Here is a 25773-nt window from a genome sequence, read left to right on the forward strand (position 1 = left end):
TTTGCTTACTTTTGGTTTTCTTTTCCTTTGGGAGCCAAATCCAAATAAAATGGCTATAATTTATGTCACAGAGTGCTGTTACTATGTTTTCTTCTAGGAGCTTTACAGTTTCAGGTTGCACAGTTAGGTCTTTAATCCATTTTGAGTTTACTTTTATATAGAGTGGGAGGTGATGTTCTGATCTTTCACATGTAGCTGTCCTGTATTCCCAGCACCACTTACTGAAGAGATTCCATTTTTGGCATTGTATATTCTTGTCTCCTTTGTCATAGATTAACTGTCATAGATTAACATATGTGTATGGGTTTAGTTCCATTGATCTCTAAGTCTGGTTTTGTGCCAGTACCAAGCTGTTTTGATTACTGTAGCTTTATAGTATAGTTTGAAATCTGAAAGGGCGGTACCTCCAACTTTGCTCTTTCTTCTCAAGACTGCTTTAGCAATTCATGTTCTTTGTGGTTCCATATGAATTCTAGGATTATCTGTTTAATTCTGTGAAAAATGTCATGGGTACTTTTACAGAGACTGCATTAAATCTGAAAATTGCTTTGAGTAGTGTGGTCATTTTAACAATATTAATTCTTATAATTCAAAAGCATGGGGTATCTTTCCACTTCTTTGTATCATCTTCAATTACCTTTATGAATGTTTCATACTTCCCAGAAGATAGGTCTTTCATCTCCTTGGTTAAGCTTATTATCTCCTAGGTATTTTATTCTTTTTGATGTGATTTTTAAGCAGGATTGCTCTCTACTTTCTCTCTTTGATAGCTTGCTATTAATGTATAGAAAAGCGGCATATCTCTGTATATCAATATTGCATCCTTCAACTTTGCTGAATTCACTTATTAGTTCTAATAGTTTTGGGGTAGATACTTTAGAGTTTCCTATATATAGTTATCATATCATTGAAATAGTGAATTTTACTTCTTCCCTACCATTTTTTTTTCCTCGTGTGACTGCTGTAGCAAGTTTTACCATTTAAATAGAACTGGCAAGACTGAGCATCCCCATTTTGTTCCTGAATTTAGAGGAAAGGCTTTCAGCTTTCCACTGTTGAGTATGACATTGGCTATGGCCTTTATTACGTTGAGATATGTTCCCTCTATACCCACTTTGATGCGAGTTTTTTTTTTTTTTTTTTTTTTTTATCATAAATGGATGTTGAATTTTGTCAAATGGTTTTTCTGCATCTATTGAGAGGATCATGTGGCTTTTTACCATTCCTTTTGTTAATGGTGTATTACACTTATGACTTGCAAATATTGAACTATCCTTGCATCTCTGGAGTAAAGCCACCTAGATCATGGCATATGATACTTTTTTTGTACATTGGTGAACTAATATTATATATTTTTATATCAATGGCCTATAATTTTCTTTTTTTGTAGTGTTTTTATCTGGTTTTGGTATCAGGTAATGGTGGTCTCATAAAATCAATTTGGGAGTATTTCCTCCTCTGCAGTGATTTTGGAATATTTTGAGGATTGGTATTAACTCTTCTTTATACATTTGGGAGAATTTTCCAGTGAAGCCATCCAGTCATGGACCTTAGTTAGCTGGCAGTTTTTTTTTGTTTTTTTGTTTTTTTAATTACAAATTCTATTTTACTAGTAGTGATCATTCTCTTCAAATTGTGTGTTTCTTCTTGATTCAGTCTTGGCAAGCTGTATGTTTCTAGAAACGTGTACATTTCTTCTAGGTTGTCCAACTTATTGGCATATAACTGTTCATAGTATTCTCTTACAATATTTTGTATCTCTGTGGTATCAGTTGTTAGCTTTCCTCTCTTATTTCTTATTATGTTTACTTGGGTCCCCTATCTTTCATTCTTGATTAGCCTGGCTAAAGGTTTATCAATTTTGTTTATCTTTTCAAAAAATCCAACTCTTGCTTTCACTGATGTTTCCTATTTTTTTTTTTTAATCTCTACCTAACTTTTTTTCCTCTTTGATTTATTATTGCCTCCTTTCTGCTGACTTTGGGTTTTGTTTAATTCTTCTTTTTCTAATTCTTTTAGGTAGTAGTTTAGGTCATTTGGGATTTTTTTCTTGTTTCTTTAGGAAGACCTATATCACTATAAATTTCCCTCTTAGAACTGCTTTTGCTGTATCCCACAGATTTGGAGTGCTGTGTCTTCAAGTCAAGTCATTTATCTTGAGATATTTCTGACTTCCTTCTTGATTTCTTTTTTACTTTTTTAGTAACATGCTGTTCAGTCTCCATGTGTTTGTGCTTCTCTAATTTTCCTTTAACTGCAATTGATTTGTGGTTTCATCCTGCTGTGGCTGGAAAAAATGCTTCATCTAATTTCTATCCTCTTAAATTTGTTGAGATTTGCTTTGTGGCCTAGCATGTGATCTACCCTAGAGAACTCATCCATGTGCACTTGAAAAGAACTTATATTCTGCTGATTTGGGATGTTATATCCTACAGATATCTATCAAGTCCAACTGGTCCACTGTATCATTTAAGATCACCGTTTCCTACCAGTTTTCTGCCTGGATGATCTCTCCCTTGGTGTAAGTGGGATGTTGAAGTCTCACTATTATTGTATTATTTTCAGCTTTTCCTTTTCTGTCTGTTAGTATTTGCTTTATATATTTAGGTGCTTATGTACTGGGTGCATATATGTTAGTAAGTGTAATATCCTCTTCTTGTATTGACTCCTTTATCATTATATAAAGGCCTTCTTTGTCTTTTGTTACAGCCTTTTTTTTAAAGTCTATTTTGTCTGATATGAGCATTGCTATCCCTGCTTTCTTGTCAATTCTGTTTGCATGAAGTAACATTTTCCATCCCATCACTTTCAGCCTGTATATGTATTTGGCCTAAAGTAGATCACTTTAGGAAGCATAATGAAGTTTATTGTTTTTTCATCCCATCAGTCACCCTATGCCTTTTGTTCGGAGCATTTAATCCAGTAACATTTAAAGTAATTAGTAACAAATATGTGCCATCTTTTAACTTGTTTTCCAATTGTTTGTGTAGATTTTATCTGTTCGTTTACTATTCAAAAACGAACAGCAGTTCGTTTATATATTAGTTCATTTACTAAACAAAAACTATTTTGTTTCTTCCCTTGTGATTTAGTGACTTTCTTTGTTTGTGTTCTATCTCCTATCCATATAAAGGTGCTGGAATCACATTTCACAATGTGTACACATGAAGGGCTGTCATGCTGTCAATTTGTGCTTTCCTTTTGGCTTTTATTTTCATTCCTTCCTCCTTTAAAGCTCAGTAGTAAATACACTTAAAAAGCTATATTTAAGCCAATTCATGTTTTTGTAGCAAGAAGGAAGGAGCCATGTCAATTCCTTCTACCCGAGTATTGGTACTCCCTGTATTCACGTTTATGGGCTTCCTTGGTAGCTCAGATGGTAAAGAATCTGCTTGCAATGAAGGAGACGTGGCTTCAGAAAATCCCCTGGAAGAAGAAATGGCAACCTACCCCAGTATACTTGCCTGGAGAATTCCATGGACAGAGCAGCCTGGTGGGCTACAGTCCATGGGGTCACAAAGAGTCAGACACAACTGAGAGACTAACACTTTCTTTCTTCACTTTCTACACATTTTCCCTAGGCGAATTTACTGTCCTGTGACTTTCAATATTAGCTATACCACATGACTCCCAAACTTTTATCTCCAACAGTTTCCCTTTGAATTTTAGACATATTTTCTGACAAAGAACTTCTACAGAATACATTATTTTTTAAAAACTCCTATAAATCAAAACAAAAACAAATGATCCAATTTTTTAAATAATCAAAAGATTTGTACATATACATCATAAAAAAATATATACAAATGGACAATAAGAACACTAAAAAAGTATACATCATCGTTAGTAATGAAATGTAAATTGAAAATCATAAGGAGATTCTACTAAACATCCACCAGAATGCCTAAAATAAAAACGAATGACAACATCAAATGTTGGTGAAAAATCATCAGAACTCACACATTGCTGGTAAGAGTGTAAAATGGTACAATCACTTTGGAAAATATCTTGTCAATTTCTTAAAAAGTTAAAAATATACCTTTGCTACAATTCAACAATTCCAATCCTATGTTTTCCCCCAGAAGAAATAAAAATATAAGTTAAAAAAAGATGTGTACAAGAATGTTCATAACAGCTTTGTTTTTAATAACCCCATGTGGAAACAATCCAAATGCTTGTCAGTAGTGGAATGGATGAACACATAGTGGTAGTTTCATACCAAAGAACACTATTTTGCAATGAAAAGGAATTACTGGCTGATATACACACAACATGGATAAATCTCACAGACAAACGAATGAAATAAGGAAACCTGGGAAACAAAAAAAGAATCACTGTTTGATTCACTTATGTTCTGGAACAGGCAAACCAAATCTATAGTCATAAAGAGGAGAGTGTGCTGATTAGAAAAAAGCTGAAGTGAAATTTCTGGAATAATGGAAATGTTCTTTATCTTGATTGAGCTGGTTTATACTTTTATCAAAATTCACTAAACTCTACCCCCAAAAATCTGTGTATTTGTGTTTGTAAATATTAAACAACTACCCATCATCCTTTTACTTAACTATAACTTAAATGCCTGGTTTTCATTTGATCATTAGATGCTTATTCACTAATGAAAGCTAAAACACACCACAAAGTTGAATATTGAATATACATACCAAATTGTTCTAAGTAAACATATACTAAAATATTTAGATTTTCAGCCATGTTTTAGAAGGGGGGAAACTTTTTCAGAAGCATCTCACTTGCCAAAGCTACCATTCTGAATACTGTCCAAAATTTATAGAGTAAAACGTCTCTTATGGGTTTTCTAAATAAACTGTATACTCTCACTTCCTTGCAAGTATAGTCATCAAAACCACAATCTATCAAAAGCTATCACCAATTAACATTCTGATCAAAAAAAGCTCAAACCATCAGAAGCTTTGTCGATCACACACAAGGCCACATACTAACCCTGGCCAGGGTGCTGAGCTGCACAAAGTCAGGGCACAACTTTCATATTCCAGTCCATGTCAATGGTACCTCTGGACTTGTACACAGCCACCCTCAATAGCCCTGATGTCAGCTATTCCAAATAGGTAAATAAACTGAGGCAGCAATAGATATCACTATATGCAAGCAACATACATCAGCCCAAGGTCAATATCAGTAATAACTTTTTTGTACTCAACTTGTGGTGGTTTTGTACCATCATTTTAACTAAGCTGTGATGTCTCCCACAAATTCCCTTCCCTCTATGTTTCTGAGTTATTATTGGCCATGAGAAACTTGTACAAGATTTGTAAAGCCAAAGTGTTACATTCTGGTTCTAAGTCAGGTGCTTTTGTAGCTCACATTGTGACTTGAATTAAAATATAGTTACAGCTTTCAAACAATTCCCAGACTTGAGTACTTTCAAGACCTAAAGCCCCTCGAATGAAGGGAAAGATAGGTCTACAAGAAAGACAATATTACTTATCCCCAAATGCATACTGTAAATCCTCCTCCTAGCTCTCCCCCAAATGGAGCTGTGTCCGTATGACACAGTTAGTTTACTAGTATGACTATGAACTGGTGATGTGGAGTTAAAAAAAAAAAAATACAAACTGTCTCCAAATTAACAATAACTCCTCCAAACCTAAAACTCCACCGTGTTCTACCAGTCAGAGCTGGGGCTTAAGGAAATCAGATGATCGATGACCTTTAGAACTGGGCTCACTTCACAGAAGAACCGGGTCCCCAGATGGGTCCTGTGGTTATTTCCCCAGTTCTGGGATACACAGTTGGAATACACAAACTCAGCACCTGCCAGAACCTAAACCTGGCTCCCCGGCCTGTGAGGGCCATTAGTCTGAGGAAGGGCAAGTGGAAATTATTAGAATTATGCAGTCTTACCAAAACAGTAAACCAAAGCAATCCTGGCTCCTTGAGGGACTGCAGAGATTAGTGACAGCACAGAGATGCAGGGATAGTAATCCCCCAATACATCCATTCCCACCCCATCTTCATTCAACTCAGTTATTTGGTCTCAGCAAAACACAGATACATTCTGAAAAATGACTAAGTTATCAAAACTTAATTGGTTGGTAATTCCAATTCCAATCACTATTCTAGAAGTGATTTCCCCGCTGAATCGAATCAACATACCCTCTGGTACTGAGTGTGCAGCTACTGAGCTGATGAATGCTTTTTTTCTCTATACATCTTAGAATATTTGAAGCAGCTTGTTGCTCCATTCACTATGCTACTTTGGAGATATTTCAAACCTCCAGCCTTATCTTGTAATCTAGTCCACACTTTCTCAATCTTGGCACTACAGACATTTGGGGCCAGATCATTCTTTGCTGTAGGGGACTGTCCTGTGCATCACAGGACGCTTAACAGCATCCCTGGGTCTCTACTCACTAGATGACTAGCAGCTTCCCCCGCCACACACACACACACACACACACACACACACACACGACAACCAAAAATGTCTGCAGGCATGGCTGAATGTCCTCTGCCAACTGTCCACAATTGAGAACCACTGATCTAGTCCATAGGGACCTTATCTTTCTTTCCAAAGGATATCTCACTGGTCTGTTACATGGATGACGTCATGCTGACTGGATCTGGTAAGCAGGAATTAACTACTCTGATACTTTGATTAAGGTATGTGTAAGCCAGAGAAAATAAATTCCACAAAAATCCAAGGGCCTGTCTCCTCAGTGAAACTTCGAACAGTTTAATCATCTGGGATGTGTCGAGATATCTTCTTCAGAGTAAAGAACAAATTGCTGCACCTGGCCTCCCCAATTTTTAAGAAAGGGAAGCCATGGACATGGAATGAAGGCAACACATATACTTCATTTTCATTACAGGCAATCCAAAAGCTTGCCAGTTGTGTACTGGGGCCAGAAAAGCAGGACTTTGTAGGAGATATAAGGCTGTTGTCAACCTGCCCTGCCACTGGAGCTCAGAAGACTCACCAGTACAAGAAGCATCTGTGACCAAGAGAGGTCAAGTACTGAGCGTTTGGCAGGCCCCTACATGTGAATCACGGTGCAGACTTTCAAGACTTTGAAGCAAAACTATGCCACCCTTGGCAAATAACTATTCTCTTTAGGGGAAACTGCTTCTGACTTGATACTGGGCCCCAGGAGAGACTGAATAGTTGATCATTCAACATGAGCTTCCCATTATGACTTGGGTATTGTCCAACTCATCAAGCCGAAAATTTGGGCATGTACAGCAACATTCCACTATTAGATGGAAGTGGTGTATATTAAATAAGGCTTGAGCGGATACTGAATACACAAGCTGCATCCACATAGCTGAAGTGTCCCTGGCCCATACTCCGGATTCCCTGCTTATTCTCTATATTTATTCTAAACCCACACCTATGGCCTCATGGGACACTTTCTATGGCCACTTGATAGAGGAAGAAAAATAAATCCACATCCAGTTCACACTCGTTTCTGCACAATATTCTGGTACCACCCAAAAGTGGACAGCTGTAGCACTACAGCCCCACTTTGTGATGGCACTAAAGGAGAGTAGCAAAAAGAAAATTCCCCATGGGTGGAACTTTAAGCAGGGAGCCTGGATGCTTCCTCTGCCTAGAAAGAGAGTGTGTAGATTCTACAGAGATTCGCACATTGGTGCTCGTTGTTTGGCTGAATAATCAAGGACCTGGAAGGAACATGATTTGAAAATTAATGACAAGGAAGAAGTATGCTAATAGATACCCCTAAATGAGCACAGCATATGGAGAGCTGCACCATGTGAAAGCTCACCAGGGATGACTCATGTGATTGGTATCAGTCAGCCTCTTTCTCTAGTCACCCATCTTCCAGGCAACACAGACTAACATTCACCAAGGCCAATCTGCCAAGTGCAAAGAACAACACTGAGGTCCTCAAATGACACCACAATTCCCAGAAGGAGCAAGTACAGGTAGCCTGGTAGCAGGTTGACTATATGGCTGATTATCATATACTATACGATTATACTTTCATCATAGAAGGGGGCAGTGCTTTGCTCTCACTAGAATAAATATTTGTTGTAGATACAAATTTGCCTTCCTTGTCCATAATGCTTATGCTAAAACCTCCATGAGGAGGTTTACAGAATCTATTTTTTGCCGTCATGGTATATTCCACACAGCACTGCTTCTAAGCAAAGAACTTGTTTTATAGCAAATGAAGCAAGACAATGGGCTCAAGTTTGAAGAATTCACTGGTCTTATTATGTTCCCAATATCCTGAAGCAGCTGGCTTGATAAACCAGTGGAATGGCCTTTTTTAAAGATTCTGTTATGATGCCAGATGGGTGACACTTTGCAGAGCTAGGGTAACATCTTCCAGGATGCAATATGTACTCTGAATCAGTGACTATTATATGGTGCTATTTACTCCATAGTCAGAATTCACAGGTCCAGGAATCAAGAGACAGAAATGAGAGGAGCTCTTCTTTCGATTACCCTTAGTGATCCACCTGTGAATTTTTTCTTTCTTGTCTCTACAACTTTGGGTTCTGCTACCAGAGAAGTCTTAGCACCTAAGGGAGGAATGCTTCCACCAGATGTCGTAGTAATGATCCATTAAACTGCAAGTTGAGACTGCTTCATGGCAGTGAATCAGTAGGCAAAGAAGGTTATTATACTAGCTAGGGCAACTGATCCTGACTACCAAGGGGAAACTGGGTTGCTATTATGCAAAGGCTTGAAGAGGAGTATATCCAAATGCAGACGCTCCTCTGGGGCACCTCTTATTACTCTCATGTCCTGAGATTAAGTCAATGGAAAATTACAATAACCCAATACAAGTAAGGCTTCTGATGGCCCAGACTCTTCAGAAATGAAGTCCTGGGTTACCTCACCAGGCAAGAAATTGTAATCAACTGAAGTGTTTACTGAGGGCAAAGGGAATATGGAATTAGTAGTAGAAGAAAGTAATTATAAACACCACCTATCTCCACGTGACTAGCTATAAACCAAGGATTGTAATACTTATGAATATTTCTTCCTTATTTTACTATAAATATATCTGCCTATATATCAACCAATTATTTCTTCCTTTTTATTCCCCTTCCCCATTCCCCTAGCTTTTTATATGAATATTGAAGTTACAAGGTATAAAAGGAGAATGTGACTCAGAAGTGAACACTACCCAAAGAGGGATAAAGGTACTTCATGTCTATCTTCTTTTAAAGAGAGGGTTAACATGTTTTTGGTCTACCTATGAGAGCTGTGTCATATTAGGCAAAAGCATAATTTGCTACTATCTTGGCTTCCCTGGTGGCTCAGAGGTTAAAGCGTCTGCCTGGAATGTGGGAGACTGGGATTCAATCCCTGGGTCGGGAAGATCCCCTGGAAAAGGAAATGGCAATCCACTCCAATACTCTTGCCTGGAGAATCCCATGGAGGGAGGAGCCTGGTAGGCTATAGTCCATGGGGTCGCAAAGAGTCGGACACAACTGAGCAACTTCACTTTCACTTTATTTGGAAGTTAAGTATGGCTAAGATTGGTGTGGCCACATCCCATACTTAAAAGGGATGTCCAAGGTGACATGGGACAGGCTGTGGTGGCTTCTGGTATGTGAACTTAGCTAGGTTAGAGTTGTATTTCCCAGAATTCCCTTCCCTCTATGGTCCTGGGTTAGTGTTCCTAGTGTTTAGTTGTTAAGTCATGTCTGACTCTTTATAACCGTTTGCACTGTAGCCCACCTGGCTCCTCTGTCCATGGGATTTCCCAGGCAAGAATACTGGAGTGGGTTGCCATTTCCTTCTCCAAGGGATCTTCCCAACCTAGGGATCAAACTCACATCTCCTGTATGTCCTGCATTGCAGGCGGATTCTTTACGCACTGAGCCATGATCTGGGTTAGTACTGGCACATTTATTTGCTCTGAAGGTCCCTGCAGGGCCAGACACAGCTGTGAGAGAATCTGCTGGCCTGCCTGTGGGCATGGAACAGCAGCCAGGCTTTCGCAGCTCCTTCAGCCCCAGGACCACGTGCTTCAGCTGCTCTGAGTACTGAGCCAGGTGGCTGTGCAGCTCTACATGAAGGGTGTCAGCTCCCTGCAGGCCACCCTCCTTAGAGGCTGGAAGGCAGTGAGAGACACACAAGCTCCAGTCTGTCCTCAGAGACGCCAACATGTCTTGTTCTCCCCTACTTTCACATTCGTCTTTCCTTCCTGACTGGAAAGCCTTGTAATTTCAGCCTCTTAATACCAGACTCCAAAGCAGCAACCATATATAAAACACTTAGCCAGTTCTCACAACTCTGTAATTTTAATGCCATAGCAAAAGCCTTGGAGAAGACAATGGCAACCCATTCCAGTACTCTTGCCTGGAAAATCCCATGGACGGAGGAGCCTGGTGGGCTGCAGTCCATGGGGTCGCTAAGAGTTGGACACGACTGAGCGACTTCACTCTCACTTTTCACTTTCCTGCATTGGAGAAGGAAATGGCAACCCACTCCAGTGTTCTTGCCTGGAGAATCCCAGGGACGGGGGAGCCTGGTGGGCTGCAGTCCATGGGGTCACACAGAGTCGGACATGACTAAAGTGACTTAGCACCAGCAGTAGCAGCAAAAGCCTTAATCTGTATCATTCATAGGATCCTGCTTCCCAGATTGAATTCAGATGTAATAACATAAGTAAGATTGGCATAGTCTTACTTGTGAAAGGCAGTCAAACATGGAAATATATTCCTTAATTTAAGTCACTATTATGTAAACTTCACAAAGATGAAATTAATACCTCTGAAGAGAAAATAGCTATCAAGCATTACTTTTAGAAAGATAAATGTTATTTCCTTAAAAGAGAAGGAAGGCAATACAGAATGAGAAGAAGAACTCAGAACTTCACCAAAATCTTGCTCATCAAGCCATTACCCATCATTTCTAAGGGGCAAAATATAAGTATCACAATTCAAAAAAGACAATGGAAGAACATTATATTCCAGCATACATGATGTCACCATCAAAATTATCTTCAACTTGTAAATGCCTGACTTAAAACCTGCCTTTAAATTTGGGTTCAGTAAAATCAATGCAGTCTCAAGAGAGAGATTCCATTAGCATGTTTAAAGCAGTAATCAATGTGAGGATATTTGCACTCAGTCTGCAGAATGAGTGGATTGACATGAAGAAAATGGTAAGCATGGGAAAAAGGGAAGCCCAAACACCAGTAAGTTTAATTATGTATCTTCAACACATCCTGATGAGCAACTGTGACTCTTCTTGTCACCTTGGTTTTGTTTCTTTGGTACCATTACTGAAGACCTAACTATTGCCAAGTATGTAATGTGTATCTAATAACTTAAACCTGACAATCTAATCAACAGATAAGCATTTTATTCATTTTACAGATAAGGAAATATGCCTAATATTATACACCTTTGTTGTTGTTCAGTCGCTAAGTCATGTCCGACTCTGCAACTCCATGGACTGCAGCATGCCAGGCTTCCCTGTCCTTCACTATCTCCCAGATTTTGCTCAAACTCAAGTCCACCGAGTTGGTGATGCCATGCAACACCTTATAAATGACTAAGCTGGGGATAAGCCACCCCAAGGATGTCTTGTCTACAGAATGTATGCTCTTAAGCATTACACGTATCACAGGTGTGTCCACTGCCACTGAGAACACTGATGTCAGCACACGCCTATCCTTCTCTGTGCCCTGCTCCAATTCCTTGTTTACCAGCCACCTGCCATAATTCAGACTTCCATCTGGCTTTCTTATACTTAATAGAAGCATTTCAATGAGCCAGAACGTTATCCTTCACACTGTAAATTTAATGTATTAAAATTTACCACAATTAATACTTTTTTGGTATAAAAAGGAATAAATCAATGACCTAAAATACAGAAATTCTAGTTGAAATCATGTATTATCCAGTAGTTAAGGTAAGCACTGAAAACTTTGGCACACTCACTTCCTTTACCTAAATGTAATGGTAGTAGTGATGGTGGTAGTAGCAGCAGCTACATTACACAGCTTCTACTAAATGTTTGGCACTGTTCTAAGGGCATGATATACATCCAATCATTTAAACCTCACAACAACCCTAGAAGATGGTCACTATTGTTATTCTATTTTACAGATAAAGAACCTGAAACATAAAGAAATGAAGTGTCTTCCCAAGGTCACAGAGCTAGTAAATGGCAAAGCTTGGATTTGAATATGCCCTAAATTCTGGAGTGACACGGCTTTTGTATCTGAGCTGGGGTATACAGAGGGTGATTCCCCCTCTTCAGAAGGTGGACGGGGGGTGGTTGGCCTGTGTCTTATTTCCAGAGACACTCCTCCCTGAGACACTCCCCTAAACCCCAGGACACTCCCCTGGGAGGGTTTTCACTATAACTTGCCAGAAGACCTTACAAGCTGACACAACTGAGTCACCAGGGGATACAAGAAAACATGGGCCTAAATTATATCTAAAAATACAGTATACTGTTTTAGAAACTTCCTAGTTCTTTCAAGTCCCCCAAGTACAAAAATCATACAGCAAACTCATGTCAGAAATGACAATGGATGTTTGTTCTTTAAAACATTAAAATACTCCAGTAGTCAATGCTTTAGTCTAAGACTTTCAGTTTAGATATATTTACTAAGCTAACAAAATTCCATAATTTTCCTGAATATAATAAGCTATAATCATATCAACTTAAATGTCAATACACTTTCTGAATAAACCTTTTAAATTATAGAAAAATTTTAACTGATGACTTATGAACATGAACATGAAGGGTAGGGAGAAATAATCTTCAAAACACCTCAGAAATTCATTTTTAAAATGACCATAATTTAAAAGGCAAATACCTTATCTACAGAGCACCGCCTCAGATTCTTAAAGTACTTCATCATTTTCCAGAGTGCCATCAAGTAGCTACTAGGTGTACAGGACTGTGTGCCAAAGGACTTCTGGACAGGGTGTATTTTGCTGACATATTCTTGCTATTTAATATGACACAGCAACAATTCTGAAAGGTTCTGAAAGCAAACTATACCAGCACCACTGCCTGACTGATACGGCAATCGGGAGCAGGGATCTCAGTCTCTAGGAGTTTGTAGCACTGCATACAGAACTGACTTAAGGACATCTCAGTACAGTGTGAGAGGGCTGTCCTTTAAGGGCACACAAGGGAGAATCCTCGGCGTGATACTCAACTCCACCAGAAGAGAGGGCACAGTCTCCTGCCTGACACACTTTTCCCTCCTTGGTTCTACCCCTCCTGGAAAGGAAGGGAAGGTAGAAGAAAAAGGTGGAAGTACTCAACCAAGGTGGCAGCAACCTTTTCAAGGCTTTCCTCCTTAGCATGTTTTTTGGCCACTGGTCTTTAAGAACTTACTGAAGAATCAATCATCATGTTTAAATACGTGGCCACTGTCACAGAACTTATTTCCCTCTAGCTTTGGTATTTAAGCAGCAAACAGAAAGAATCTAGAGTGGCCAGAAGGACCAATGGCATGACTTAGTAGTGCTATTCAGTCAACAAATAATTCTGTAGTGAAAAAGGAAATACCAAAATTCACGTGTGTGCTCAATCACTAAGTCATGTCTAGCTCTTGGAAACCCCAGCAGGCCACCTCTATCCATGGGATTCCCCAGGCAAGAATACTGGAATGGGTTGCCATGCCCTCCTCCAGGGGATCTTCCTGGTATACCAATGAGTGCCAGCAGAAAGGGTAAATGACTTACCCAAGATAACTTAGCTAGTGACTCATTAGAAGCTAAACAATGTTCCTCTTTAGGTCAACTCTATTCACTACTAATAAAAATCACAAAGACAGGGTGCCATGAACAGATAATGAGTTACCTACCTCAAGCATTTGCTAAATCCTTGTCCTAAGCCCCTTACATCACCCTATTCTTCTGCCCTAAGTCCAGAGAGGCTCTACTTTCTGACCTACTCATTTTTTTAAGGCGACTCTGGGCTTCTTTAACCTTATTCTCAATACCTACTACCATAGTGAAATGTGTATGGGATTTCACTATAAAATGTGAGTCTTTTCTTAACTAGTGTCAAAGAAATAACTATCTGGATACTTGTTATAACAGCAGGAAGAGTTCATTGAAGATTACTGTATAGGGATATTACAACAAGGGAGGGAGATCACCACTGAATGCAGCAAAGACATCTGGAGATTTACAGCCAAGGGGCACAGGGAGGGTGCCAGTGGCAAAAAAATTACTACAAGGAAACATCAAGGGTAGGGGGATTCTTGCTAAACTACCCTAACAGGATTCTTACAGGTCAAGAACTTGGACATCAAACATAGGGGATGAAAAACTTGATTAGATATCCAGGGTGGTCACATAGCAAGACTTGGGGATTCTCACTTAACTGACGTCACCGAACTCTGCTGAGACTGGGCTGTGCAGGCTCTGCAAGGATAGGACAGACAGGGAGGCTGAGTTGAAAAGAAGGTTCAAAGGAGCCTAACCGAAGTTTGATCAAGGACCAAGATGGACTGGCATTTCTCCTTTACCAAACCCTTCTCCCAGTAGGCCAAATTAAGTCTCCTATTATAAATTTTTATAAGTCCCCTATTAAAAGCTCTTTCAAGAGCCATGAGAAAGCAGGGCATGCAATTTAAAAACTGGAACGTTTCTAAAACACACCAGCATACCCAGAATACAAATCTAATCATGCTGACCCTTTACTTGCATCACCCAAGGGCCACCAGTGTCCCCAGGACCACTTCCTGCTAACGCAGGCTGCAGGGCCCTCACTAAATGTGGCCATTTCCGGGCTACTGTTTGCCTCCTCTGACTCCACGTGCATAATGCTCCTTCAGCCCAATATTCTCTTCCTCCCATCAACCCAATCTTCCACAGAGCTGGCTGTTAGCAAAGGATGACTTACCTTCGAGCCTTTGTTCAAAGGCTATTAACTTTTCTTAAGTACTGCCTCCTGCTTTCCCCCACCCTCTTTCAGTCTGTGTTCTGACCACTCAGACGACAAGGAGCTGTAACTTCCTACTGCACTTGTTTGTCTCTATGACTCTCTCTCTCCAGGCTCTGAGTCCCTCCAGAGCAGGGAACAGGTTTCATTTGCCTTTGTATCTCGATTATCTACAGCTGAGCTGAAATAAACAGTAAAGGAAATAAAGAAAACCTTCTTCTGAAACTGTGAAAGCAGCACCGTTGGTCCCCAAAGGAAAGGTACTTGATACCGCGTGCTCATTCACTCAGTCACGTCCAACTCTTTTCCACCCCATGGACTGTAGCCCACCAGGCTCATCTGTCCATGGAATTTCCAGGCAAGAATACTGGAGTGGGTTGCCATTTCCTACTCTGGGTGATTATCCCGACCCAGGGATCAAAGCTGTGTCTCTTGCATCTCCTGCACTGGCAAGGCAGATTCTTTACCATCACGCTACCTGGGAAGCCCAAAGGAAAGGTAGTCATGCTTTAAAGTTTCAAAATAAACCTGACACTATATACCTTACAGGTAGTTCATTAAGATTTTGGTCCGTTTCTCAGCTTCTAACTTGTTTACAGCCTGAACTAAACTCATAGAAGCCAAAACAATATTAACTAGTACTTCCTCAGAAGAAAGAGGCAACCTACAATCAAAGGCACTGTACAGGTAACTCCTTGATGTTGGCACCTTCCCTCTCAAATAGTTAACCACATAAAGCTATGAGATAGGAAGAAAACAAAATTCCTCATTATCCCCTCCTTCCACCTTCCACCTACAAACACCACACTTGTACCTTATTATTTTCAAGCAAGACGATTCCAGTATTTTCTACTGCTGTCATCACCTACCAAAAGGACTGATTCATCATGTCTCTTATCCCACTTGCTTTAGTAACCAAAGATAATTTTCTTTCCACTTTAGTCAAAAGATGGGACTTATTACACAGTAACCATCATCATCCTCATCATCGTAACTCAGTGTTTTACAAAGTCTAGGTGGTAGATATCAGTATCAGAATTACCTGGGCTCTACCCTAAAGAAACTGAGTAAGAATATGGACTGGGAGAGAGCAGGGGTTAGGGCATGAGAATTTGAAATGGTAGCCCCAGCTGTTCTGTGAACTCACTATATTTGAGAAAAAATAACCCTGATTTATCAAAATGCTGAGGGCCAAAAAATGTGCCAAATACTATGGGAGGTAACATACAACATACACAAGTAATTTGGAAGTAATCACTAACCTCAGAAAACTTTCAGTTGAGTTAGGAAGATAAAGTTTATACACAGAGGAACTGTAGAACAGTCTTAACCTTTATGATATAGAATGGCCTTCAAAATTTAGATCAAGTGCCCAATCTTTAAAATCTTCAGGCACAGACCACTTTAAGAATATCGACACAAATTATATATGTATTACTTTACTAACAGAGCTTGTACATAAAAAACATAATATAAAACAGGTGAAAGGTTCTTGGAAATACACTAAAACTTTAGTGTAGAGCAAACTTTATAGTAATTAATAAACTATTACTAATATTATACAATATAAACGTGTTTCCTGATTTTTAAAATTTTGGTTTAACAATTGGTGATACAGACATTGAAGGACTGATTGTAAGTTAAGCTTATGTCAATATTTAATTTCAATGACTATCATGGACTTTAAAAAAAGTACCCCATACAAATAAAAGCAGCTCATTTCTGGTTACATTTATTTATTTATAAAGTCCACATTTCAATCCATCCACCAATTATGTGAAAAATTTTTATAAAAGTAATTTAGGAGACACCTACCTGATGACAATCAGCTGTTCTTGAAAAGTAACTATTTTAATAATTGTAACAAATGGCTTCCACAGTTTACTAAGATTTTTTTTGTTTTATCTACAAGACTTATAAACAGCTTGGAATCTACATTTTAAAGTATACAGATATGAGTACTTCAGATACACACAGTTTAGGGTAATAAATTATAGGAATATAAACATTTCTGAACTCCCATTTTCAAAAAACTTATTCCAGCCTTTCTGCAGTATAACAGGCAAGATACTGTAGTGGGTCCTCCAAGATAAAGCACACTTTTTAAAACGCATTGTTGAGCTTGAACGGAGTAAGAGAAACATCTAAGAAAAAAACCAAACAAACAAATACATAAAAAGCAAATTCCAGCTAAAAGCTACTACAAAAGCCAGCATTGCTCTAGGGTCAAATACTAAGCCTTGGACCCACTACAAGGAGGGAGAGTTGCAACCTAAAACACCCTCATTGAGCCAGGACCCCTGTTAGGAGACTGAAGTGTAACCAGGTCAGTAGGGGCTCCCATTAGGGGCAATCACAAACACAAACCCCCTGCAGAGGAAACCATCCTCAATTTAGTCTCCCAACTTTCACACAGACAAAAATCAGGCAAATATGAGTTCATCAGCAGAGATCAGTAAATACAGAAGAAAAAAGTCACAGTGAGTAAGTAGACACAAACAAGAGCACTAAATCCCCAGGGACTTGAGACAATGGAATATCCAGATACAGAATGTAAGTAACTATGTATTAGATGTTTAAGAAAATGTAGATTAAATCACAAAAGTAAGCAAAGATGAAAAGAATATTTAAAAAGCTAGACTGACCTAAGAGAAAACCTCAGAGATGAAAAGCTGAATTAACAAAACTAAAAATTCAACAGATGGGGAAAGAGAAGAGTGGAGCATGCATCCAACACTCTGGCTTTTCAGAGGATCGCCCAAGGGACTGGTTTCCATCCAGCTCCACTCAGGTGTTGATGGGAATTGGCATATGCTAGATGCCGAGTGGCCGCTGAGAAGAAAAAGACTTGTTCAGTGTGTTGTGCTGCTTCAGAGAAACCATGGTACAGCAGACAGACACCAGAGGGAGCAAAAGATTGCAAGCTGCCACCCTAAAAAAAATCCTAACATTTTCCTCATCAGGAGTCTACCCAGACAAGTGAAAAAGACAACTACAGAAAAGATTTGAGAGCTCTGAGAATCTCCAGCTGAGGTGAACGGTGAAACTCCTTCCTTGTATCAAGGCAGTACAGAAAGATTAGAAGAGGTAGCCATTTTTAAATTGTGTGAGTAACAACACAAAACTACAAGGAACATGAAAAGAAAATTAAGAAAACAAACAAAAAACACCATAATCCAAGCAAGGAAAGAAAGAAAGTCTCTAGAAATCAAGCCTAAAGAAACAGCTACATGTACTACCTGACAAAGGGCTCAAAATAACGGTGTAAAGATGCTCAATGAGCTTATGAAAATGATGCATGAAGAAAATAAGAATTCCAACGAAGATCCAGAATCAGACAGAAGTTCTGCAGCTGAAGAATGCAATAACCAAACTGAAAACCTCATTAAAGAGGTTCACCAATCTTTGATCAAGCAGAATAAAGAATAAGCAAACTTGAAGACAGGTTGCTTGCAATTAACTAGTCAAAACAAATTTCCTGGTAGCTCAGTAGGAAAGAATCCACCTGCAATGCAGAAGACATGGGTTTGATCCCTGGGTCAGGAAGACTCCCTGGAGAAGGAAATGGCAGCCTACTCCACCACTCTCGCCTGGGAAATCGCATGGACAGAGGAGCCTGGAGGGCTGCAGCCCACAGACTCGAAAAAGAGTTGGACGTGACTTAGTGACTAAACAACAAAACAAAATAACAACAACAACAAATAAAACAGGGTGAAGAAAGTCTAAAGTAAAAATAGGATGCCTATGGTATTTATAAGGACCAATATCTAGATTATGTGGCTCAGTGGTAAAAATTCCACCCAGCAATGCAGGAGATGCAGGACACACAGGTTTGACCCCTGAGTTGGGAAGATCCACCAGAGGAGGAAATGGCAACCCACTCCAGTATTCTTGCCTGAAAAATCCCATGGACAGAGGAGCCTGGTGGGCTCCATGGGTCAGAAAGAGTCAGACACAACTGAGGAACTGAGCATATACACACATCTACACTATGGGAGTCCCAGAAGATAAGAAAGAACGAAGTGTAATGTAAAGGAGGAAAAATCCCCAAATGTGGAGAAGGAAACAGATACGCAGATTCAAGAAACCTGAGAGAACTGAAAGAGCATGGACAAACCCAAAGATGTCCACACCAAGACACATTACAATCCAATTCTCAAAAGTCACAGACAGAAGTTTTAAAGCAGCACGAAAAAAGGGACTTGCCACACACAAATGAACCCCCAAAAACCTAGCAGTAGATTTCCCAGTAGAAAATTGACAGACTGGGGGTGGGGGGCAATAATACATTCAAACAGGTGAAAGGGGAAAAAGAAAAACCACCAGCCAACTAAGAATGCTGTATCTAAAACTGTCCTTCAAAATGAAGGAAAGACAAATTTTCAAAGATAAAAGCTAAGGGAGTTTATCACCACTAGACCTCTCTTACAATAAATGTTAAGGTAAATCATTCAAATTAAAACAAAAAGACACTAAATAGGAACAGGAAAAGTATCATACATAAATGTACATACATGGAATCTATAACAATGGTACTGATGAACCCAGTAGAGAATGGACTTTTGGAAAGGGGACACGGGGAAAGGAGAGGGTGGGATGAACTGAGAAAGTATCACTGACAAATATACAATACCATGTGTAAAACAGATAGATAGTGGAAAGTTAACTAAATAACACAGGGAGTCCAGCCTGGTGTTTTGTGATGACCTAGAGGAGTGGGACAAGGGGCAGGGAGGCAGGCTCAAGAAGGAGGGGATATGTATATATAATAAGACAGATTCATGTTACTGTATAGCAGAAACCAACACTGCTGCTGCTAAGTCACTTCAGTCGTGTCCAACTCTGTATGACCCCACAGACAGCAGCCCACCAGGCTCTCCCGTCCCTGGGATTCTCCAGGCAAGAACACTGGAGTGGGTTGCCATTTCCTTCTCCAACGCATGAAAGTGAAAAGTCAAAGTGAAGTCGCTCAGGCGTGTCCAACCCTCAGCGACCCCATGGACTGCAGCCCACCAGGCTCCTCCGTCCATGGGATTCTCCAGGGAAGAGTACTGGAGTGATGCCATTGCCTTCTCCAGAAACCAACACACTGTACTGCTATTTTCCACCAATTGAAATAAATAGTAACAAGGAAGCATATAAACATAGTCTGTCAGTAAAGGGAAATACATAGATAAATACAAAATTCTGTAACACTGTAATGATGGTGCATAACGCACTGTCTGATACATTAAAAAAGAAGTATGTTAAAAACTAACTATAAACGTATGTTACTGGACACACAACATAAAAAGACAAATCTGCACAATCAATAGTATAAAGTATTGAGGTGGGAGCAATAAAAGTACAGAATTTTTGTATGAAATTGAAGTTATCAATTTAAAACAGACTGCTACAACTATGAAGTATTTTAGGGAAGTCCCATGGTAACCACAAAGAAAATACAAAAGATAAACACACACAGAAAAATAGAAAGGAATAAAGCATGTCACTACAAAAAAATAAACCAAAATATATATAAAGACAGCAAGAGATGTTGAGACCAAAAAAAGAAAAATAAGGCAAAACACAACAAAATAGCAACAGCAAAGTCTTCCCTATCAATAACTACTTTAGATATAAATAAATTAAACTCCCTGATCAAGTCAGAGTGGCTAAAAAAAAAAAAATTCCAACTAGATGCTGTCTAAACGAGCCTCAACTGAGATTTAAGGACACATATATGCTTAAACTAAAATCATGACAGAAGATATCCATGCAAATGGTAACCAGCAGATAAAATAACTTTAAATCAAAAACTGTTGCAAAAGACACAGAAGGACATCATATAATGATAAAAAGGTCAATTCACCAGGAAGACGTAACAATTATTTATAGATTCAACTTCAGAGCACTTAAATACAAAGCAAACACTGGCAGAAACGAAGGGAGAAATACACAGCAACACAATAACAACAGATTTTACCACCTCACTTTCAGTAATGGATACAACCCCAACAGAAGATCAAGAAAGAAACAAAAGACTTAAACAACACCATACACTAGATGAAGAGAACTGAAATAGAACATTTTACTCAACAGCAGAATACACATTCTTCTCAAAAGCACACATATGTCTCCAGGTGACAAAATGAGTCTTAACAAATAGAAGAATATTAAAATCATACCAAATATCTTATCCAAATTGATGGTATAAAATTATAAATTAATAAGAGGAAGAAAAAAATGGAACACTCACATGTATGTGGAAATTAACACAGTCTTGAACAACCAATAGATCAAGAAGGAAATCGAAGAGGAAATTAGAAATATATCTTGAGACAAATTAAAACATATAAAAATGTATGGGACACAGAAATAACAGTACTAAGAGGGGCGTTTATAGCAATAAATGCCTGGATTTAAATATGTATGTATATAATAATCTAACTATATTTCAAGGAACCAAGAGAAAGAAACCTAAGCCCAAAGCTAGCAGAAAGAAATTAAAACTAAAAGAATAGTGGAAATAAATGAAATAGAGAATTAAAAAAAATAGAGAAAGTCAACAAACGACTTTTTTTTTTTTAACCTTGGCTAACTAAAAAAGAGAGAAGACACAAATAAAAGTAGAAATGAAAAAGGAGACCATTCAACTGATACCACAGAAATATAAAGGAACATAAAAGACTGTTATGAACAATTACACACCAATAATAACCTAGAGGAAATGAAGAAATCCCTACAAACACAATCTACCAAGACTGAATCATAATGAAACAAAATCTAGGGATATAGGTAACTAGAAAGGAGATTGAATCAGTAACCAAAAACCTGCCAACAAAGAAAAGCCTGGTACCAGATGGCTTTTCTGGTGAATTCCATAAAACATATAAACAACTTATACCCATCCTTCTCAAACTCATCCAAAAACTGAAGAGAGGGAAATGCCTCCTAACTCGTTGTATGAGACCAGCACTACACTAACACCAAAGCCAGAAAAAGACACTACAATAAAGGGAAATTAAAGGCCAAGAACCCTGCTGAATAAAAATGCAAAAATCCTAAGCAACATATTAGCAAATCAAATTTAAAAGCCTATTAAAAGATCATACACTATGACTAAGTTGGATTTATCCCCAAGATACAAAGATGAGTCAACATATGATAATCAGTGTAATACACCACACAGGACAAAGGATAAAAACACATGATCATCTCTACTGATGCAGAAAAGGCACTTGACAAAATTCAAACTCCTTTCATGATAAAAACTCTCAACTCTCTAGGAACAGGAAAATTACCTCAACATTACCTGGTGGCTAAGGGGTAAAGAATGCACTTGCGAAGCAGGAGACGTGGGGTCAGTCCCTGGGTTGGGAAGATTCCATGGAGGAGGAAATGGCAACCCATCCCAGTAATCTTGCCCAGAAAATCCCATAGACAAAGGAGCCTGGAGGGCTAGCGTTCACAGGGTTGCAAGAGTCAGACATGACTGAGTGACTGAAGAATAACAACAAATAATAGCCACATATGAAAAGTCCACAGTTAACATCATACTCAGTGAAAAGTCCTCTAAATTTAGGAATAAGGCAAGGATACCCACTCTTGCCTCTTATATTCAACACCATACACTTGTCTCTCAGTATGCTTAGGAAATAACCTTCCAGGACCCCTCCCTCAACAGCTACCAAAGTCCAGATGCTCAAGTCCCTTATATAAAAGGCAGAGTATTTGTATATGACCTACACACATTCTTCCATATACTTTTATCATCTCTAGATGATTATTAAGTACTGTAATAGCACAATGTATATAAAAACTACATAAATAGCTCAATGCACAGCAAATTCAACTTTTGCTTTATGAAAATCTGTAATTTTATTTTTAAAATATTCTTAATCTACAACTGATTAAACCCATAGGTGCAGAACCTGCAGATATAGAAGGCTGCTGTACTGAAAGTCCTAGCCAAGGCAATTAGGCAAGAAAAGTAAATACAGATAAGTAAGTGGGACTACTAAATACAAAAATAAGTAAATGGGACTACATCAAATTAAGAAGCTTTTGTACAGCAAAGGAAACAATCAACTGAGTGAAAAGGCAGCCTATGGAATGAAAGGAAAGATCTGCAAACCATATATGTGAAAAAGGGTTAACAGCCAAAATATTTCAGAAACTGTTATCACAGCAAAAAAAAAAAGTGATTTTTTTTTTTTAATTTGAGTAGATATTTCTCCAAAGATATATAAATAGCCAACGGGTATATGAAAAGATGCTTGACATCACTAATCATTAGCATTAGGAAAATGCCATCAGGAAAATTCGTGTCAAAACCACAATGAGGAATCACTTCATGTGTTATAATGTGTTTATCAAAAACCAATACCAGGACTTCCCTGGTGGTCCAATGGGAATGCCACTGTCTGCCAATGCAGGGAACACAAGTTCTATCCCTGGTTTGGGAAGATTCCACATGCCACGGGTCAGGGAAGCCCATGTGCCATAACTGCTGAAGCTCCCATGCTCTAGAGCTCACATTCCACAGCAAGAGAAGCCGCCACAATGAGAAGCCTGTGCACCGCACTAGTGAGAAGCCCCCGCTCACCACAGCTGCAGACAGTGGCACAGCAACAAAGGCTCAGAGCAGCACAATAATAAATAAGAAATAAATGTTTTAAAATTTATTCTTAAAAAAAAGAAAATAACAAGTAATGACAAGGATGTGAAGAAACTGGAACCCTTGTGCACTGTTAGAGGGACTGTAAAATGGTGCAGAGAACAGTGTAGACATGCCTCAAAAAGTTAAAAATAGAACCACCACATGACCCAGCAATCTCACATTTAGGTATTTATTCAAAAGAACTGGAATCAGTATCTCAAAGAGATATTTGCAGCATTACTCACAATCAGATCAGATCAGTCGCCCAGTAGTGTCCGACTCTTTGCGACCCCATGAATCGCAGCACGCCAGGCCTCCCTGTCCATCACCAACTCCCGGAGTTCACCCAGACTCATGTCCATCGAGTCAGTGATGCCATCTAGCCATCTCATCCTCTGTCGTCCCCTTCTCCTCTTGCCCCCAATCCCTCCCAGCATCAGAGTCTTTTCCAATGAGTCAACTCTTCGCATGTGGTGGCCAAAGTACTGGAGTTTCAGCTTTAGCATCATTCCTTCCAAAGAAATCCCAGGGCTGATCTCCTTCAGAATGGACTGGTTGGATCTCCTTGCAGTCCAAGGGACTCTCAAGAGTCTTCTCCAATACCACACTTCAAAAGCATCAATTCTTCGGCGCTCAGCCTTCTTCACAGTCCAACTCTCACATCCATACATGACCACAGGAAAAACTGTAGCCTTGACTAGACGAACCTTTGTTGGCAAAGTAATGTCTCTGCTTTTGAATATGCTATCTAGGTTGGTCATAACTTTCCTTCCAAGGAGTAAGCGTCTTTTAATTTCATGGCTGCAGTCACCATCTGCAGTGATTTTGGAGCCCAGAAAAATAAAGTCTGACACCGTTTCCACTGTTTCCCCTCTATTTCCCATGAAGTGATGGGACCAGATGCCATGATCTTCGTTTTCTGAATGTTGAGCTTTAAGCCAACTTTTTCACTCTCCTCTTTCACTTTCATCAAGAGGCTTTTGAGTTCCTCTTCACTTTCTGCCATAAGGGTGGTGTCAACTGCTTATCTGAGGTTATTAATATGTCTCCCAGCAATCTTGATTCCAGCTTGTGCTTCTTCCAGTCCAGCGTTTCTCATGATGTACTCTGCATATAAGTTAAATAAACAGGGTGACAATATACAGCCTTGACGTACTCCTTTTCCTATTTGGAACCAGTCTGTTGTTCCATGTCCAGTTCTAACTGTTGCTTCCTGACCTGCATACAGTTTCTCAAGAGGCAGATCAGGTGGTCTGGTATTCCCATCTCTTTCAGAATTTTCCAGTTTATTGTGATGCACACAGTCAAAGGCTTTGGCATAGTCAATAAAGCAGAAATAGATGTTTTTCTGGAATTCTCTTGCTTTTTCCATGATCCAGCAGATGTTGGCAATTTGATCTCTGGTTCCTCTGCCTTTTCTAAAACCAGCTTGAACATCAGGAAGTTCAAGGTTCACATATTGCTGAAGCCTGGCTTGGAGAATTTTGAGCATTACTTTACTAGCATGTGAGATGAGTGCAATTGTGAGGTAGTTTGAGCATTCTTTGGCACTGCCTTCCTTTGGGATTGGAATGAAAACTGAGCTGACTGTGGCTCAGACCATGAACTCCTTATTGCCAAATTCAGACTTAAATTGAAGAAAGTAGGGAAAGCCACTAGACCATTCAGGTATGACCTAAATCAAATCCCTTATGATTATACAGTGGAAGTGAGAAATAGATTTAAGGGCCTAGATCTGATAGATAGAGTGCCTGATGAATTATGGATGGAGGTTCGTGACATTGTACAGGAGACAGGGATCAAGACCATCCCCTTGGAAAAGAAATGCAAAGAAGCAAAATGGCTGTCTGGGGAGGCCTTACAAATAGCTGTGAAAAGAGGAGAAGTGAAAAGCAAAGGAGAAAAGGAAAGATATAAACATCTGAATGCAGAGTTCCAAAGAATAGCAAGAAGAGATAAGAAAGCCTTCTTCAGCGATCAATGCAAAGAAATAGAGGAAAACAACAGAATGGGAAAGACTAGAGATCTCTTCAAGAAAATCAGAGATACCAAAGGAACATTTCATGCAAAGATGGGCTCGATAAAGGACAGAAATGGTATGGAACTAACAGAAGCAGAAGATATTAAGAAGAGATGGCAAGAATACACAGAACTATACAAAAAAGATCTTCACGATCCAGATAATCACGATGGTGTGATCACTGACCTAGAGCCAGACATCCTGGAATGTGAAGTCAAGTGGGCCTTAGAA

The 25773-nt window shown here is 39.2% G+C and overlaps 1 protein-coding gene across 7 annotated transcripts in view; it reads right to left on the reverse strand.

Annotated features, from left to right (window-relative positions):
- The window catches only part of MARK1 (microtubule affinity regulating kinase 1), a 140945-nt gene that overhangs the window by 103950 nt on the left and 11222 nt on the right, over positions 1 to 25773 (reverse strand). The gene's annotated exons all lie outside the window — the stretch shown is intronic.

The sequence above is a fragment of the Bubalus bubalis genome, chromosome 5 (genome assembly GCF_019923935.1).
Source record: "Bubalus bubalis isolate 160015118507 breed Murrah chromosome 5, NDDB_SH_1, whole genome shotgun sequence".
Taxonomy (NCBI): Eukaryota; Metazoa; Chordata; class Mammalia; order Artiodactyla; family Bovidae; genus Bubalus; species Bubalus bubalis.